Source organism: Archocentrus centrarchus, unplaced genomic scaffold, assembly GCF_007364275.1.
Source record: "Archocentrus centrarchus isolate MPI-CPG fArcCen1 unplaced genomic scaffold, fArcCen1 scaffold_40_ctg1, whole genome shotgun sequence".
Classification (NCBI taxonomy): Eukaryota; Metazoa; Chordata; class Actinopteri; order Cichliformes; family Cichlidae; genus Archocentrus; species Archocentrus centrarchus.
Window position 1 is genome coordinate 901,323 of NW_022060266.1, and position 18,311 is coordinate 919,633.

Consider the following 18,311-nt stretch of genomic DNA (forward strand, 5'->3'; position numbering starts at 1 on the left):
TCAAAGTGGACCTTCTAGCTGTAAGGCAACAGTGCTAACCACCATGCCACCATGCTGCCTCTCATGGGCCTTTCACACATGTAACTCTCTCTGTCAGCCCTTTGATAGACTGGTGAAGTGTCAGTAGCCAAGATCTGTTTAGGCATAGACAGCCACCCCAGGGAAAATGAAATGCTAGGTTAAGTCATTGTCATACTTTGCTGTGCCCAGCAGGGTCAACTCCAACATTTATGCAGCCAAACCTGTTAGAAGTAGAAATGCTCGACCAAGCTGCTCACATAAAACTCAGGTCTGCCACAAAGGTTAAGGTTCTCAGCTAGAAAAAGATGACTTTCAATAAAATGTTGACTTGGAGCGCTTTCGCAGGTCATTCATCCCAACAGCAGTTAGACTGTACAACACTTCATAATGTCTCGAGTCACTTGGACACTTTACCTCCTCTGCCATCACTTTATCCTTACAGTCAGATACATTTTATTTATTACACTCACCCATATAATGCATACCGTGTATGCTGTGTACCTTACCGGCTACAAATGTATATAATATTTTGATATCTGTATATAGTGTTTTGATGTGTGTGTATATGTGTGTATATGTACATGTGTGTATTGACTATATATTTTTCTGTATATAGTGTTTATGTATATGTGTATAGTGTTTTTCTATTTTATTTTATTCTATTCTATTTTTAGTTTTCTGTATTGGGCTGCTGTAATGCGCAAATTTCCCCGTCGTGGGATCATTAAAGTTTTATCTTATCTTATCTTATTATCTTATCTTGACTTTTTTTTGAAAATATGATATGAAATATTGTGGACAGAGGACTAAATGCCTTTGTTAGGATAATAACAGAATAACCTTTGTCATAGTGTCCTTTATATCCTCTCTACCACAACAACAGAAATGTAATACAAAATTCATGTATCAGCCACTTTTTTCCACATGGCTGTGCTTAGATAGTATTCCCATTACCAAAACTCAGGGAAACAATCCGGAGCCCTTCCTTCCTTTGCATCCTCTGCACATGTAATTCTCATTCTCCTACAATGGCTTTACCTAAATCAGTGCCATCCATGAGAGGGATGGTAGTAATAATAGAGATGGAGAATAGATACAATCTGTCAAGAAGTCATCATAATAATTTTCTCATATTTTGTAATAAATGCCAACAATAATAATTTTATTTGTGATATTTAATAGTATGATCTGGATGAGTCAGCAATATAAGGGGCAGTAAAACCCAGTAGACCCCCCCCCCCCAAAAAAAAAGCAAAAAAGAGGAAGAGCCTTATAGATCTCTCATAATAAGTTGTGCACATCGTAACAAATTGAGTAATAATTAAGTAACACATTCACATCACAACCCTCTCCTCAATTTGTTTCCACTTTCCCTTTTGACCCCACCATTGGCTCATAAAGACAGACACCATATTAATAAGTTCAGAATTTATGTTTTGGTATCATACATAATCGTTTATTGATTCATTCTGTTCAAAGCTCCACAAACCAAAGCCACAGCGTGATTGTAATTCTCTTCTACATTTTTTGTCCACTTGCACAGTGGAGCAAATGAAGCACCATGAAGCTTTGGTCCATGAGTTCAATAATTGGATGGAAAGCTCCAGTGCTCCATGAAGCTTCGTCTCACCATCACTATTCACAGGCTTCAAACAGAATCTTCCACAGAACTTGGCCAGATAATCCAAAAACTCAGAATCTTCACGCAGACAAACACACCAGGTGATATATACACACACCAGGTAATGAGACAAATGGAAACAGCTGGAAGAGAACCACACAGGAAGCAAAACTGAACACAATACAAAGGAAACAAGACACTATCAAAATAAGACAGGAAGTGTGTAAACAGGGAAACAGAAACATTGACATTGGGAGACAAGCACACCGAGGAAACCCCACAAAACACCAACAGACATCAGAAACACTCAATTACATTCTACAATATACTCACTCACCAGTTTATTAGATAAACCTCATTAGATCCAAATTTCCCTTCAGAACTGTCTTAACCCCTTAACTGGCAAGGGCCCGGTGACGGGCCGTTTGTAGTCCCTTTTATATGGCAGGCTAGACCCTCCCATTTTTAGTGACACGTCATTCGGCCAATCATGTAACTGGCTGCACCAAATCACCTGACAAAGCTACGTGACGCCCTCTGAGTATTATTGGCTCTGGGAAACCCATTTCTTAACATTATTGGCCGAATGAGGTGTCAGTCAAAATGGGCGGGTCTAGCCTGCCATATAAATGCACTTCATTCGGCCCGCGGACCAGACGCAGCCGATTAATAGGCTATGAAATGGGTTTTTCAGAGCCAATAATAACCAGAAGGCGTTATGTAGTTTTTGTCAGGTGATTTTTTTGCTGCCAGTTAAGGGGTTAATTGTCACAACTAGCGGTCTGAATTACTAAGTGGACCCAAGAACAGAGGCGGACGAGGTGGCGTGAGTGCTTTACAAATGATTTATTGGAAACAGCGTTAGAGATATGTTTAGCACTGGGGGCTTGCAGATGAATCCGGTGTGGTGACAGGTGGCTGGCGGCTTTCACAGAACACCAGGGGAAAAGGGAATTCTCTCTAGGCAGAGGAGACAACTGAGTGTGAATTCTTTGAAAACGGGAAGTGAATTGAAAGTTCCAAACAAAAGAGACTGTCTTACTTGATTCCGGGATTTGAGAAGCCCTGCCAGGGTGGCATGTAAGGGCAGCAGGGGTTTGGATGGTCCGTGGGGAGGGCAGGCAATTAGGAGTGTGTGTGGAAGGTGGCCGGTATGTCGAATCGAAGCTTCCTAGAGACACACAGAGACATGAACACCTGACGGGCAGTAAACACTATGAACCTTGTGATTTGGCTGGAGGTCGTTACCACTGTGGTAGAATGACCATCTGGCGGAGACCGAGAGTAACACCTGGACCTTAAATACAGGGCTAATCACTGCACAACAGGTGTGCAGGATTATCCAGCTCCGACCTCAGGCTCCGCCTCAACATAGCAAAACACAGCCAGACCTGCCCCCTGGAAGGGAAGAGAGAGAGAGAGAACAAACCACCACAACAAAACCCCTGCATCCTGACATTAATTCTTCATGGCACAGATTCAACAAGGTGCTAGAAAACCATAACATTTTATTACAGAGATCCTTGAAGTCACATGACACACATCAATTAGTTAAACTGCAGGAATGTCTTAAAGACATTAAGGCCTGGATGACCTCTAATTTCCTGCTTCTAAATTCAGATCAAACTGAAATTCTCTTCCTGCTCTTGTCGGAGACGGTCGCACTATCTCTCTCTCCCTGCCCTCCCCATCTCTCCGCTTGCTGCTTGCTGTGAGAGCGTCTTTTACACACTGTCCGAATAAGAACAAGATTGAAACATGGATCTGGCAAACTGGGCATTCTCCATCATTGATCGAATTTTTTCCACTATGAGATCCGGGACAGGGGAGCCTGCGTGTCCGAGTGGAACAGACCCGGTTGGATACGTCATCGACTCTTGGAGCTCGTGGAGACCTGTGTGCTTCTCGGCCCTTGGAGTGGAAGACGTGGAAGACGCCTACATATTCGGCTTTTTGGTAGCGGTATCTTCTCTGTTTGGGCTCGGTGGATACCTGCTTTACTGGCAAATTAAGAAAATCTGGATGGCGGTTCGACATCTGCAGAGGCTGCCAACCCAGGTGGAGGGGCTGAGCAGAGCCGTACAAACTCAGACTCAAAGCCTGGTGGACCTGAGCCGCAAGATTAGCGAGCTCGCAGGCGAGAGGGGTTAGATCAGGAGATATTGTTCGGTTCTGCACAGTGAGGACGGCAATCAACGAATTTGGAATATTGAATTTTCGAATGGTTTCCCAGTAAGACTGAAGGCTGTTGGAAAAACAAGCAGCCTGTTCCAAAACAACATTTGTTATCAGGAATTCGGCTCCCCTGCCGGCCTTGGGTTGGCAACCATATCTCTCTCCAGGGCTCTGTGTGCGGCTGCTCTCTCCCCCACTCCGCGTTGTGATTTGTGAAGCTGGGTCTGGTGTATCACGGCCGCTGATGAAATTCCACCACTATCAGCGAACTGTTTTGGCTGGATCCTGGCATCTGGCTCCACAATGCCCCCACCTCTCGTCTCCGTCTGCATCCCCTCCTGACCTGACCTCACCTACCGCTGCTGTCCTTGCTTTACATGTGCAAATGCTTTGCTAAGGTGGTTTTTTTTGGACCCTGGTACAGTGCTCTTTTGAGTGCACTGTACCAGATGACTTTTTTTTAACCTAACTTCCCCATGATGTGTTGTTTTCTCCTCCTGCCAAAGGTAGCGCCGCAAGTAAACGGCTGCATGACCCGAGGACACATATCCCCCTATGTGTGTTGTGTTTGTGTATTTGGATGGTGTTCTTTAACTGCAATTTCCAATGTGTGAACTTGTTCACCCACATGGCAATAAACTTCATTCATTCAATTCTTGTTCTCGGCCCCACAAATCTTAGAAACATGGTGTCTAACCAGATACTTACTCTGGATGGCATTACTTTGGCCTCCAGTAACACTGTGAGAAATCTTGGAGTCATTTTTGACCAGGATATGTCCTTCAATGCACATATTAAGTAGGACCGCATTTTTGCATTTGCACAATATTTCTAAAATTAGAAACGTCCTTTCTCAGACTGATGCTGAAAAGCTAATTCATGCATTTATAACTTCTAGGCTGGACTATTGTAATTCATTATTATCAGGCTGTCCTAAAAGCTCCCTGAAAAGCCTTCAGCTGATCCAAAATGCTGCAGCTAGAGTACTGACAGGGACTAGAAAGAGAGAGTAGATTTCTCCCATATTGGCTTCTCTTCATTGGCTCCCTGTTAAATCTAGAATAGAATTTAAAATCCTTCTCCTCACCTACAAGGTCTTGAATAATCAGGTCCCATCTTATCTCAAAGACCTCATAGTCCCATTTCACCCCAACAGAGCACTTCGCTCTCAGACTGCTGTCGTTGGCAATGTATGCCCTGCCTGCTAGCATCTTGCACCCTGCTGTTATGTGCTGGATTGTTTTAGGGGCATCTCTGCACAGCCTGCACCTGGGGTCCTGCCTGGTGTGGTAGACTCCAGCCTCTATCGATCTTGTGCTCAGAGCTTGTTCCTGTGCTGTCATGATTAGTGCCTCTGTGCTGTCTGTCAGTCCAGCTTTGTCCAGCCATTGGTAGGATTTTTCAATATCAGCCACTCCTTCTATCTGCTGGTGGTACGGGCCTCCTATCAGCCTGTACCCTTGTTTAGACTTTTCCAAGGAGGCCGAGTGATGTGATCCTCATATAATTGGAGCACACCCTCTGGTACTCCTTCTTAAACAAAGGAACCATCACCCCAGTCTGCCAATCCCAAGCCAATTCCCCAGATCTCCATGTAAGGTTATAGAGGTATGGCCCTACAACATTCAGGGCCTTCAGGAACTCAGGGTAAATCTCATCCACCCCAGGGGCCCTGCCACTAAGGAGTTATTTAACTACCTCATTGACCACACCCCAGCGATGGGCGAGTTGTACCCCTCATCCCCAGACTCTGCATCCTCTACGGAAGGCATGTCAGTGGGATCTGGGAGATCCTTTAAGTATTCCTCCCATTGCCTGACTATATCCTCAGTTGAGGTCCGCAGCGCCCCTCCCTCACTATAAACTGTGTGAGTAGAGCACTGCTTTTCCCTCCTGAGTTGCCTGACAGTATGTCAGAATTGCTCTGAGGGTGACCAAATGTCACTGCATGAAAAGAGGGATTTTCGTCCCCATATACTGACGCGGGCGCCGCTAGTAGACGACAGCTTTTGACAGCTTACGGGTTCGCCTGAGACGGATATGGTCGTTTATGTACCACCAGAAGCAGCGGGGGGTAGAGGTACGGGGGAGCTGGCAGGCAGGAGGTGTTAACGACTCCACTATGAATAGCAGCGCTGCAAGCCGAAGCAGTGGCAACAGACCAACGTGGCTTCTCAGTCATTGGATGAAAAAAATGACATCATAATTCATTACTCACATGTGATTGGTTGGTAGATCTGTCCCCCATTGGCCTTTATAAAGACAGGCCTGGGTAAGCCCCTCCCTAATAAATAATAACCCAGTAATAAAAAATATTTTTAATTTTTTTTTTGTGATATACCTTGTATGTTATGTTGTATTCATGCCATGCTAATAACCTCAACTAAAAGGAATTCAATTAAGAGAAACAAATTGTGAGGCACAAGTTTGAATTTCTTTTTATTATATATAAAGCAATATGCACATACATACACACACACACATATCATATAATCCATATATATATATATATATATATATATATATATATATATATATATATATATTCAATTCAATTCAATTTTATTTATATAGCGCCAAATCACAACAAACTGTCGCCTCAAGGCGCTTTGTATTGTGGGTAAAGACCCTACAATAATACAGAGAAAACCCAACAGTCAAAACGACCCCCTATGAGCAGCACTTGGCGACAGTGGAAAGAAAAAACTCCCTTTAACAGGAAGAAACCTCCAGCAGAACCAGGCTCAGGGAGGGGCAGTCATCTGCTGCGACCGGTTGGGCTGAGGGGAGAGAAAGACATGCTGTGGAAGAGAGCCAGAGATTAATATCAATTAATGATTAAATGCAGAGTGGATTAGATTAGACAATATATATGTATTGGCTAATATATATATATTGGCTAATCTAAATTGCCCATAGGTGTGAATGAGAGCATGAATGTGAGTGTGAAAGGTCGTCTGTCCCTCTGTGTTGGCCCTGCAACAGGCTGGCGACCTGTTCAGGGTGTACCCTGCCTCTCGCCCTATGACAGCTGGGATAGGCTCCAGCCCCCCCGCGACCCTTAACAGGATGTGTGGAAGTGAATGGATGGATGGATGGATATATATATATATATATATATATATATATATATATATATATATATATATATAAAGAAAACAAAAAACTTATGACATATAATACTTTGCTACTTCTGGGCCATGTGGTGGTGGCTTTCTCTCAGAGCATGGTCCAGCATACAAACACTTATGGTGCACGGCGTTGTATTTAGGGTGAGCTTCTAGTCTGTCTTGCAGTTTGGCTCAGAGGTCACTGAGCTCCTGGCTGGGGAAGCTTGGGGGTCTGAATCCAGCCCGATACGCCCTCTGAGACGCCATCCTCCTCATCCAACATGAGGTCAGTGGTGACACCATCCCAGAAGGCAACCTCTTTCACTGCCAGGTCACTCACCCTCGCCTCCAGCAGCTGTTGACACAGAGCACACATTAAGTCATTATGAAACTGTATGAAATATTGTGAAAAATCAGGAAACTACACTGAAAGTATGACTCTCTTGACTCTGAATGCACACATAGCAGATAAGACCCTGAATGCAAAAAAACAAACACAAAAATTTAATCAGCCCATCTTTGTCATCAAAAACAATGGTTATGTGACAAAGTACCAACTCCTGCATCCTGTGAATAAAAGACAAATGAACATGTAACACAGTAGAGAAAGGTATTATATATTCTAGATGAATGGGCCAATAGGTTCGGCTATGGGAGCACAATGAGGTGTTTAAGTGACACACAAAGGCAGCTGGATAATTTTAAAGGACAACTAGCTTTAGTGGCATAAACCATAAAATTGACGAACAGTTGTACAAGGCTCACAATTATGAAAATGAAATTACACACAATAAAATACATAAAATAATAATACTACTTGGCCAAGTGCTAATTCTCAATATCAAATCTGTTGGGTGCACCCTGGTAATCTGAATTCTAAATTGTAATGGACAACAGAACAACAGATTAATCAATTTCAGTTCCAATTCAGGTTCAACTCAACACCATTCACATGAGGAGGATTTCCTACACAGCAGGTTGTTATAATGTCCGAAATAAACTTGTCCGAAGGGTAATGTCCAAAATTCCAGGATGAAACAATAAGCAAAAAATGTCAGTCAGTGGTCTCGCGCATAACCAACTGTGTGTGAAGGTATGAGTGATACAGGCCTACCACACCGCAGGGTGCAGCAAGACTCCAAATGGAAAAGAAGGGATCCAGTTCTTTCTCTAAGTTCAGGTGGGAAGGCTCGCCATCACAGTCACAGGAGGAATCCACCTCAGGAACAATCCAGCATGGGAAAAAAACCTGACCTGTCGACAGACAGGACCAGCAAAATAATAGAGTTTTTATTAAGCTGTTCTAGCTTTAATCCTTAAATCATATCTCTATAGACATCATAGTTGACATCAACCCGTCATCAAAGCGCTCACATTTGCAATAAGACAACTCTCTCTCACTTCAGTGCAGTATTTCACTGCATTATCAGCCCACTTTGTTGTAGATTACACAAGCATTTTTCAAATACAACATTAAAATATCACATTTTACCCAAAATCAGTAAAGGTTTACATTTGAATAATTAAACAGTTCAGATAAAGGCTATTATTTAACAACAATGTGATAAACAGAACAAAAAACCTGAATGAAAGGCACATAATATGCTCACCGATCTCAATGCGACACGTTTGGGACAACGATATGGTGGCTCTCAGTCCGGACACTGAACGGAGAACGAGATGAACTTCTAACGGCTAACGAGGTAGCTCTAACAGTGCTCGGCAGAAAACTGAAGCTCAATCTATTTACTCACGTCACGACTTCCAGCTTAGAAGTCAGATGGCAAACAGCAATTGCAATTGCAAAAGAGCTCGTCTCAAGTTCGTATCCAGTACTATAATCGTCTTAACACACAGACTCTCACGCTACACAGCTTAGCAGTCTCCTCCTCATGGCGGATCTTCACGCTCACAAAAACAATGCTACCGACACGGGGAAGGAGGGCGGGACCTACAGCGGCGGTCTGCATTCTGATTGGTTGATACACACCGGAACTAAACTTTTTATTGGCCAGGTAGACTACCTAGCTTCCCTAACCCCTGCTTCTTAAAGAGGCATCCCCATTTTATGTGGGTTACACCCTCCCCTCTGAAGGGTATGCCCGTCCCTGGGCATCTGCAATGTGACACTGAGTCACACGGCTTACACATGCCTGACGGAATCATGAGATGCATTCTCAAAACCATTCAGGGAGCTAGTCAGTGCTTCACTAAGACCCTGGAAAAGAGAATTCACCACCATTATCAGAGGATTGCCTAGTTTCACATAATCCAATCTCTTAGGCTTTGTGTGCACTCTTTGAGAGCGACGAAGGGATGTTTCAGCATCCTGAAGTCCATCAGTCTGAAACTTTAAGGGTTCAGGCTGGACAGTAACAGGTGCATTAGCATCACAACACCCATCATCATGTACTGCATCTGAACTCATCTCATTATCTGGAGGAATTTCCTCAGATTGCTGCAAATCCAAACACTGGGGGGATCTGTCAACTGAGTTCAGATAAGGTAAGACGTTTGCTTCAGATAATCTGTCTTGTTCAGGTAGGTTGTCATGCTCAGGTAGGTTGTCATTTTCAGGTGAGTTGACATTTGATGCACCTTGAATGTCTCCAGTATTTCCATTTCCTACAACGGACTGAGTCGCTGGAGCATCGGGTGAAAGGGAAACTACAGACTCCTCTGTTTCTGCTGAGTGCCGGACTGCACAAGCAGGCTCACTCGACTTGTGAGTTTCAGGCACTATGACAAATGCATCAGGTGTAATACGAGGAAAAAACGTCCAATCAGGAACATCATCCGAGTCTGAGATTATCTCCTCTTCACTCTCAACAACTGGACATTGTCTCGTTCTGGGTCTCTTGTTTGTACGAGATTTAACTCTCTCAGGTTCTGCAGCTGCTGACAGGAATCCACATGGCAGAAGCAGGTCTCTGTGCAGAGTCCGCACTGGTCCGTCTTTACTTTCCGGTTTAACTGTGTAAACTGGCATGTCTCCAGCAATATAAACATCCTCCTCCCACTTGTCTGCCAACTTATGTTTTCCACGCAGCTTCACATTTTGTACAAGAACTCTGTCTCCTTTCTGCAAGATTGATTCAATCACTCGCCGATCAAATCTGGCTTTGTTGCAACTTGCATTCTTTCCTGCGTTACTAGTAGCAATACGATAACTTCTTCCAACCGAGATTTTAAATTGCCAACATACTGGGAATGAGTCTGCTTGCTAGCATTGGTGGGCAATCTGAACATCAAGTCAATGGGTAGTCTGGGTTGTCTCCCGAACATTAATTCGTAGGGGGAGAATCCAGTTACATCACTCTTTGTACAGTTATAAGCATGTACCAGAGGTTTGACAAAATCTTTCCAGCGGAGTTTGTCTGACTTATCAAGTGTTCCAAGCATTTGAAGAAGAGTGCGGTTAAATCTTTCAACCGGGTTTCCCCTGGGGTGGTAAGGAGTCGTGCGCACTTTCCTCATGCCAACAAGTTCACAAAGTTCCTTTATGGTCCTCGGTTCAAAATCAGCACCCTGATCGCTAAGGAGCTTTTCAGGAAGAGCATAATGGACAATGAAGTTTTCCCAGAGGCACTTCGCTAAGGTCTGTGCTCGCTGGTTTGGAGTTGGTATAGCCACTGCATATTTTGTGAAATGATCAGTTATTACTAGAACGTCTTTCGTATTTGAGCGATCTGGCTCTATTGACAAAAAGTCAATGCACACCAGTTCAAGCGGTCGGCAGGTTTTAATGTTCATGAGTGGAGCAGCTTTTTCTGGATGTGTTTTTCGGCGAATACATCTCTCACAGGCTTTAACCATTTTTTCAATGGTCATGCGCATTTTCGGCCAGTAAAATCTGGTTCTTGCCAAATCTACTGTTCGTTCGACTCCAAGGTGGCCCATATCATGATGAAGACTCCTAAGTGCTGTAGCTCTTAGCTCCTCAGGAAGCACAAGCTGATATGAGATGTTTGGACCATCTTGTCGCTTACGATAGAGCACTCCATTCTGCATCTCCAACCTAGCCAACTCTCTGAGCAACAAGGGTAGTTCTGGTAACTCCAACCTGAGGCTGGGACATGGAGTTTCACCAGTCTCCAAGAGTACAATGACTGCATTGATAGCAGGATCTGATGTTTGTTTTTGCCTCAACTCTTCTTCTGAAAATGAATGGACAAGAGGGGACCCATCCACTTCCTCCTGCTGGAAGCAGTCGGGGATGGCTGTGGACTGGTGAGTGAGGGATTCAACTAATGTCAACCCAGGATTGGCGGCTTGAACATCAGCTACAGGTGAAGTGACCATATGACGTTCACAAATAGCCTTAATCACCTCCTGGGGAACAGTTTCTGGACTGTTAGGATTGCTCAGATGGTACAGTGTGAACTGCCGGATTCTCTCACTTTCTTTCTTGGATGCATAATCATCCTTTGGTGGGTTGTTAGGTCGGTGAGAAAGTGCATCAGCATCTAGATTTTGCTTTCCTGCTCTGTACTGAAGACTGAATGAGTAGGTAGAAAGACTGGACAACCACCTGTACCCTGTCGCATCAAGCTTTGCGGACGTTAAAATATATGTACGTGGGTTGCTGTCAGTCACCACTGTGAAATCTGTACCGTATAGGTAACCAGAGAATTTTTCTGTGACTGCCCATTTAAGGGCCAAGAATTCAAGCTTATGAGCCAGGTACTTCCTCTCGCTCTTGGAAAGTCCTCGACTTGCAAAAGCTATGACTCGAGATTGACCATCTTGAACCTGATACAATGCAGCCCCAAGGACAACAGTGCTGGCATCTGTATGCAGGACATATGGAAGTTGGGGGTCTGCAAATCCCAAGACTGGAGCTGATGTTAGCTTCTTTATTATGTCATCAAAAGCTTTCTGACATTGGGATGTCCACCGCTGACCAAAGGACTCCTTTGGGTTGCGATATTCTGAGCTTGGATTTACCTTCTGTCTCTTGTTCAGCTTTCTGAGTGGTGGATAACCGGAAGTTAGTTCATTAAGTGGTTTTACAATAGCAGAGTACCCCTGAATGAACCGTCGGTAATATCCAGCAAATCCCAAAAAGGATTGAAGCTCTTTAAGGTTTGTGGGGATCGGCCAGGTCTTTAAGGCCTCAACTTTCTCGGGGTCGGTTTCAACACCTCTCTCAGAAACAATGTGACCAAGGTATTTTACTGACGTTTGAAAGAATTTGCACTTCTCCGGTGCCAGTTTCAAACCGTATGTCATCAGTCGTTCAAGGACACGCTGCAAGCGCTGTTCATGCTCTTCCAAGGATGATGAGAAAATGATGAGGTCATCAATGAACACTAAAACTTCTTTTAGATTCAGATCACCAACACACTTTTCCATCAGTCTTTGGAAGGTTGAAGGTGCGTTTGTTACTCCTTGGGGCATCCTGTTAAATTCCCAGAATCCAACTGGACACACAAATGCGGTCTTATGCTTGTCTGTTTCTTCCATTTCAACTTGATAGTAACTGGACTTGAGGTCTAGGACGGAGAACCACTTAGAACCAGCAAGTGCAGTGAAAGCATCTTCCAATTTTGGAAGAGCGTAGGCGTCCTTAATGGTCTGCATATTCAGCTTTCTGTAATCCACGCACAGACGAACAGAGCCATTCTTTTTGCAAACCACAACGATCGGGGAAGCAAATGGGGACTCAGATTCCCGTATGACTCCAGAATCTAGGAGCTCCTGTAGATGCTGTCTCACAGCATCCACATCGTTGGGGTGTATCGGACGGGCCCTTTGCTTAAAAGGCATCTCATCACTGAGCTTGATTCTGTGTTTAACTTTATCAGTATGGCCAAAATCCAGGTCGTTCTGAGAGAAGATGTTTGGCATACTGTTTAGCATGTTTGTTATTCGCTCCTTCCATGCAGTGGATAGAGGTGAATCTCCAAAATCAAAGCTTAGCTCTTGGGAAGACTTTGCTGGAGACTGAGAACAATCTGGTTCTCTGACAGTATGTTCTTTGTGTAGCACTTGCACTATAGCACTAACATCTGCCACAATAGTTTTGGGGGGAATGACAATGTCATGATTGGTGTCATTTCTTAGTACGACAGGAAGATGACATGAACGTTTGCTTGGTAAAGTTACTGCAATCGCTAAAACCAGTAAGCCATTTGGTAGAGAAGAAGCTGATGGTTGCTCAAGAATGACGTCTCTTTGAATGTTCAGACGATCCACATGAACAAAGGCTTCAACAACAGTGGTCTGTCTTGCAGGGACAACTTTAGCCAAATTGCCTATTAGTTTTGCACAACCAAGGCTGCTGCGGTTAGACTCTCTTTGTCGTATCTCAAGTATTTTGAGAACAGCCTGATAGCCACTCATCAAAGGCTGAAAGGGTGAAAGTTTCTGATAGTCAGTATAAAGAACGTCAAGTGTGTTTGTGCCTATAAGCACCTGTTCATGGGCTGCAGAGCGGAGGTGAGGGATGACCAAGGCCAGTGTGTTTATTTCAATATCAGAGCCAACAAACTCTTTAGGAAAGGTGATGGTAAGCTCGACATATCCTAAATAGGGAACAAACTGGCCATTAGCACTCTCCACTTCAAGCAAGTCATTCAAAGAGTGGATGGTCAGATCAGAAAGGTGCTCTTCATAAAAGGACTGGGGCACAGTTGTGACCTGTGAACCTGTGTTTATGTCTTTCCCTGCAATGGATACTTGGGCTGTGGTTTTAGTTCCCACAAGGCCATGTGGTAATTTTGACCCTTCTACCCCAACACTCTTGACAACAGGTTTCATGGTTTTGGGACTGGCGTTTTGTAACTTCGCTCCCATATGTCCCTCTATGGGAGCAGATGTTGGTTTAAATGTGTCTCACTTTGAGAAACATTAGAAGCTTCTCAAGCAGCCTGCCTTTCTTTCAGCTGTTTTTTCTTAGCTGCTACAAGGGAAGGATTTGGTGCTTTATCACAGACTGAAACAACATGGCCATCCTCTCCACACTGGAAACAGTACCAGGGACGCGGTCTGCCATCTGCTTTGAACGTGGAGGGATGCTGACGGGCTGTTTTTAGTTTCACAACATGGGCTTCATGTGTGACACATAGAGGAACAGACCTTGCTTTTTGCTGCTTAGGTCGTTTTGGGTTTTGGCCCTCTGACACAATGCTCTTCACCTGAATGCTGAGATCAGCAATTTGTTGCTTGAGCATCTCAAGATCAGTCTTATTTATCGAATCATTAGTGTCATGTGCGAGATGCACTTGTGACATGACACGCTGCTTACTGGAGTTATGGCCAGACGTGGCATGGCCAAAATGCTGCCGCATGCGAGTCATCTTTGCAGCCTGTTTATCCTCTTCTGTCCTAAAAAGGAGCAACAACTCTGCAAAGGCAGGTGGTTTCTCTTTTCTTTTTTCTAACTGAAGATCGACTATTAAAGCATTTTCCCAACAGCCTCTACAGAACTGCTTCAAAAGCTGTTGGTCAAACTCATGGGTGGACACACCACCTCGTCTCATTGCTTTGCTTAAAGCAGTGTGCAGTCTCTGCAGAAAGACAGAAGGTAACTCTCCATCATTCTGGAATGTGCTCGTGAACCTAGCATAAACTCGTCGCCATCTTCAACTGTCCCGTAAGTGGAGTCAAGCAACTTAAGGTAAGTTGAGGGACTAGACTGTGGGCTCAAATGCTTGATCATTTCAGAAGCAGGAGGAAGAAGACTGTCCAATATACGATGTGTGCAATGCAAGTCTGACACAGATGGATCTCTGATAAGAATTTCAACACTTGCACGCCATGTATCGTAATCTGCTTCGTGGCTTGGACGTGGACTCTTGCCTGAAAAGGCTCTGAGTCTACCGGGTGAAGCAAACTGGGGTGAGTTATCCTTGCTGCGCACCACATGCTCAACCACCACCCGCTGAACTGCAGGTGGGTTGACATCGATTAGGGGCGTAGTAGTGAATTCAGAGGAGACTGAAAGAGTCTGTGGGGGGTTGAGATCAATCAGGTTTTCACTGAAAATGGCAGGGGTGAGAGACTTACTTGGATCAGTTGCTGGTGTCAAAGTCGTGGATTCTGTAAGCGTCACTGGTTGAGGGTTTTCAGATGTGACATCTCTTTGGCTGGTTGAGTCTTTTTGTGGGGTTGGACTCTGTGAAGCTGAGGATTCTAAATCAGTCTGAGGTGGTTGGGCAAAAGCACCTTCTGCAGATGCAACCAGACTTTTAAGTTCCTCCTTCAACATTTCCCCTAATGAATTTCCACTCAGCCTGGCAATTTCAGAGAGCTGTTCCATGTACATCTTAGTAGCTTTGCTTCTGGCATCTACAGTGTAGACACTTCCTAAAGCCTTCAACTCATACACAATGCCTGCTTGAGTCGTGCTTGGAAGCTGAAGAGGCAGAAATGGTTCTAATGTCTGCATGCCAGTTTCATGTGCAAACTCAATAATCATGTTTTTATGGTAATACGATTTAGGATCATCTAAGCGAATGTAACGGTTAATGGAACCATACTTCTGGAGAAAGGTGGACACTTCCTCATCTGCTTCAGACCCTGTTAAACCACTAACAACCACAGAGAGGGGAATTTTGATGGACTCCCTGAGCACTACATCCATTTTTCCCTTTTTTTTTTTGAAAGACTACTTGGCACGTCCTAACAATATGTGTAAGAGGTCTGACACTTAAACACACACACTCATGCTCCTGGCTGGCTCGCCAAAGCTTCTCTGTAACACAGTAGAGAAAGGTATTATATATTCTAGATGAATGGGCCAATAGGTTCGGCTATGGGAGCACAATGAGGTGTTTAAGTGACACACAAAGGCAGCTGGATAATTTTAAAGGACAACTAGCTTTAGTGACATAAACCATAAAATTGACGAACAGTTGTACAAGGCTCACAATTATGAAAATGAAATTACACACAATAAAATACATAAAATAATAATACTACTTGGCCAAGTGCTAATTCTCAATATCAAATCTGTTGGGTGCACCCTGGTAATCTGAATTCTAAATTGTAATGGACAACAGAACAACAGATTAATCAATTTCAGTTCCAATTCAGGTTCAACTCAACACCATTCACATGAGGAGGATTTCCTACACAGCAGGTTGTTATAATGTCCGAAATAAACTTGTCCGAAGGGTAATGTCCAAAATTCCAGGATGAAACAATAAGCAAAAAATGTCAGTCAGTGGTCTCGCGCATAACCAACTGTGTGTGAAGGTATGAGTGATACAGGCCTACCACACCGCAGGGTGCAGCAAGACTCCAAATGGAAAAGAAGGGATCCAGTTCTTTCTCTAAGTTCAGGTGGGAAGGCTCGCCATCACAGTCACAGGAGGAATCCACCTCAGGAACAATCCAGCATGGGAAAAAAACCTGACCTGTCGACAGACAGGACCAGCAAAATAATAGAGTTTTTATTAAGCTGTTCTAGCTTTAATCCTTAAATCATATCTCTATAGACATCATAGTTGACATCAACCCGTCATCAAAGCGCTCACATTTGCAATAAGACAACTCTCTCTCACTTCAGTGCAGTATTTCACTGCATTATCAGCCCACTTTGTTGTAGATTACACAAGCATTTTTCAAATACAACATTAAAATATCACATTTTACCCAAAATCAGTAAAGGTTTACATTTGAATAATTAAACAGTTCAGATAAAGGCTATTATTTAACAACAATGTGATAAACAGAACAAAAAACCTGAATGAAAGGCACATAATATGCTCACCGATCTCAATGCGACACGTTTGGGACAACGATATGGTGGCTCTCAGTCCGGACACGTGGGGCACTTCAGCTGAACGGAGAACGAGATGAACTTCAAGGAAACCAGTAGCCAATAAGAGCTAACAAGGCTAACGAGGTAGCTCTAACAGTGCTCGGCAGAAAACTGAAGCTCAATCTATTTACTCACTTCACGACTTCCAGCTTAGAAGTCAGATGGCAAACAGCAATTGCAATTGCAAAAGAGCTCGTCTCAAGTTCGTATCCAGTACTATAATCGTCTTAACACACAGACTCTCACGCTGCACAGCTTAGCAGTCTCCTCCTCATGGCGGATCTTCACGCTCACAAAAACAATGCTACCGACACGGGGAAGGAGGGCGGGACCTACAGCGGCGGTCTGCATTCTGATTGGTTGATACACACCGGAACTAAACTTTTTATTGGCCAGGTAGACTACCTAGCTTCCCTAACCCCTGCTTCTTAAAGAGGCATCCCCATTTTATGTGGGTTACAAACAAGTACTTTGAAAAAATGTAACATTGATAAAAGTACTTCAGTGATTTTGGTCATTAACCCTTGAGGCACCTTTAAACTGATTATACACTTTTTATCTTTAGGTCCCAAAATGTTACAGCTGCTAAAACTATGAACATTCAGTGTTAATTATTTTCACCTTCACTGAATCACCTTTTTATAGACATTTTGGGTTGTTCAAAAGAAGCCAGATTTTATATAAAGTAAAAAAAAACAATAAGTAATATTTCTCAAAAATAAAACTGCATTTACAAGCTAACTACACAAATACAGCAGACCAACAATACAATCCAACACGTCTGTCAGCTTACTGTGACCATTCCTCCACTCTTAGTATTTTTGTTTTAGAAATGATCAAGTCTTACCGCAGTTTTCGGATTGTGCTGCCGTCTTTTCCTCTTGAGTCCTTCTGTAGGTGAGTCTTTGTTAGAGTCCAATTCAACTACATTTTTCTATGGGCCAAATTGTCATGAGGATATTTGCCAGTGGCCCACACATTTCTCGGGACACTTACTCTTGTGCATACTTATCGGTCCAGTTGTCGTTAAATTTTCTATTTTTGCTGTCCACCTTACGTCTCTTCTCTTTTGAATGCGACATGTTTTCATCAGAAACTACTGTCTGGCCTCCCGCCAAGTCCTCAGCAAGTAAAGTAGATATTGGATGTCGTAAAAGTCGCTAGAAGTCGCTATATGACATCATCACCTAATTTGCATAATTGGTTATTTGCATGTAGTTGCAATCGAGGCTGTAGGAGAGAGGAATAACATCTTTGGAGAGACAAAAAGTGAATAAAAAATATGTTTAGAACTACTAGGGCTGGGCGATATGGACCAAAATAATATCTCGATATTTTTTACCTGAATGTTGATATACGAAATATATCTTGATATTTTTTTCTTCCCAAAGATATAAACAAAAAGGCACCTCTGAGTCAAAGCTACATGTCCCAAATGCCACACAGACACTTTTATTAACATTCAGCTGTAGATGTACATGAGAAATTGCTCAAAAATAAACCACTGGCATATTTAAATAATAATGCTCTTCAAATAAATTAATGCTTTTTTTCTCCATAACAAAAGACTCGCAGCTGTGCTATTAAAATGTAAACAGAAAAGATACAGAGCGAA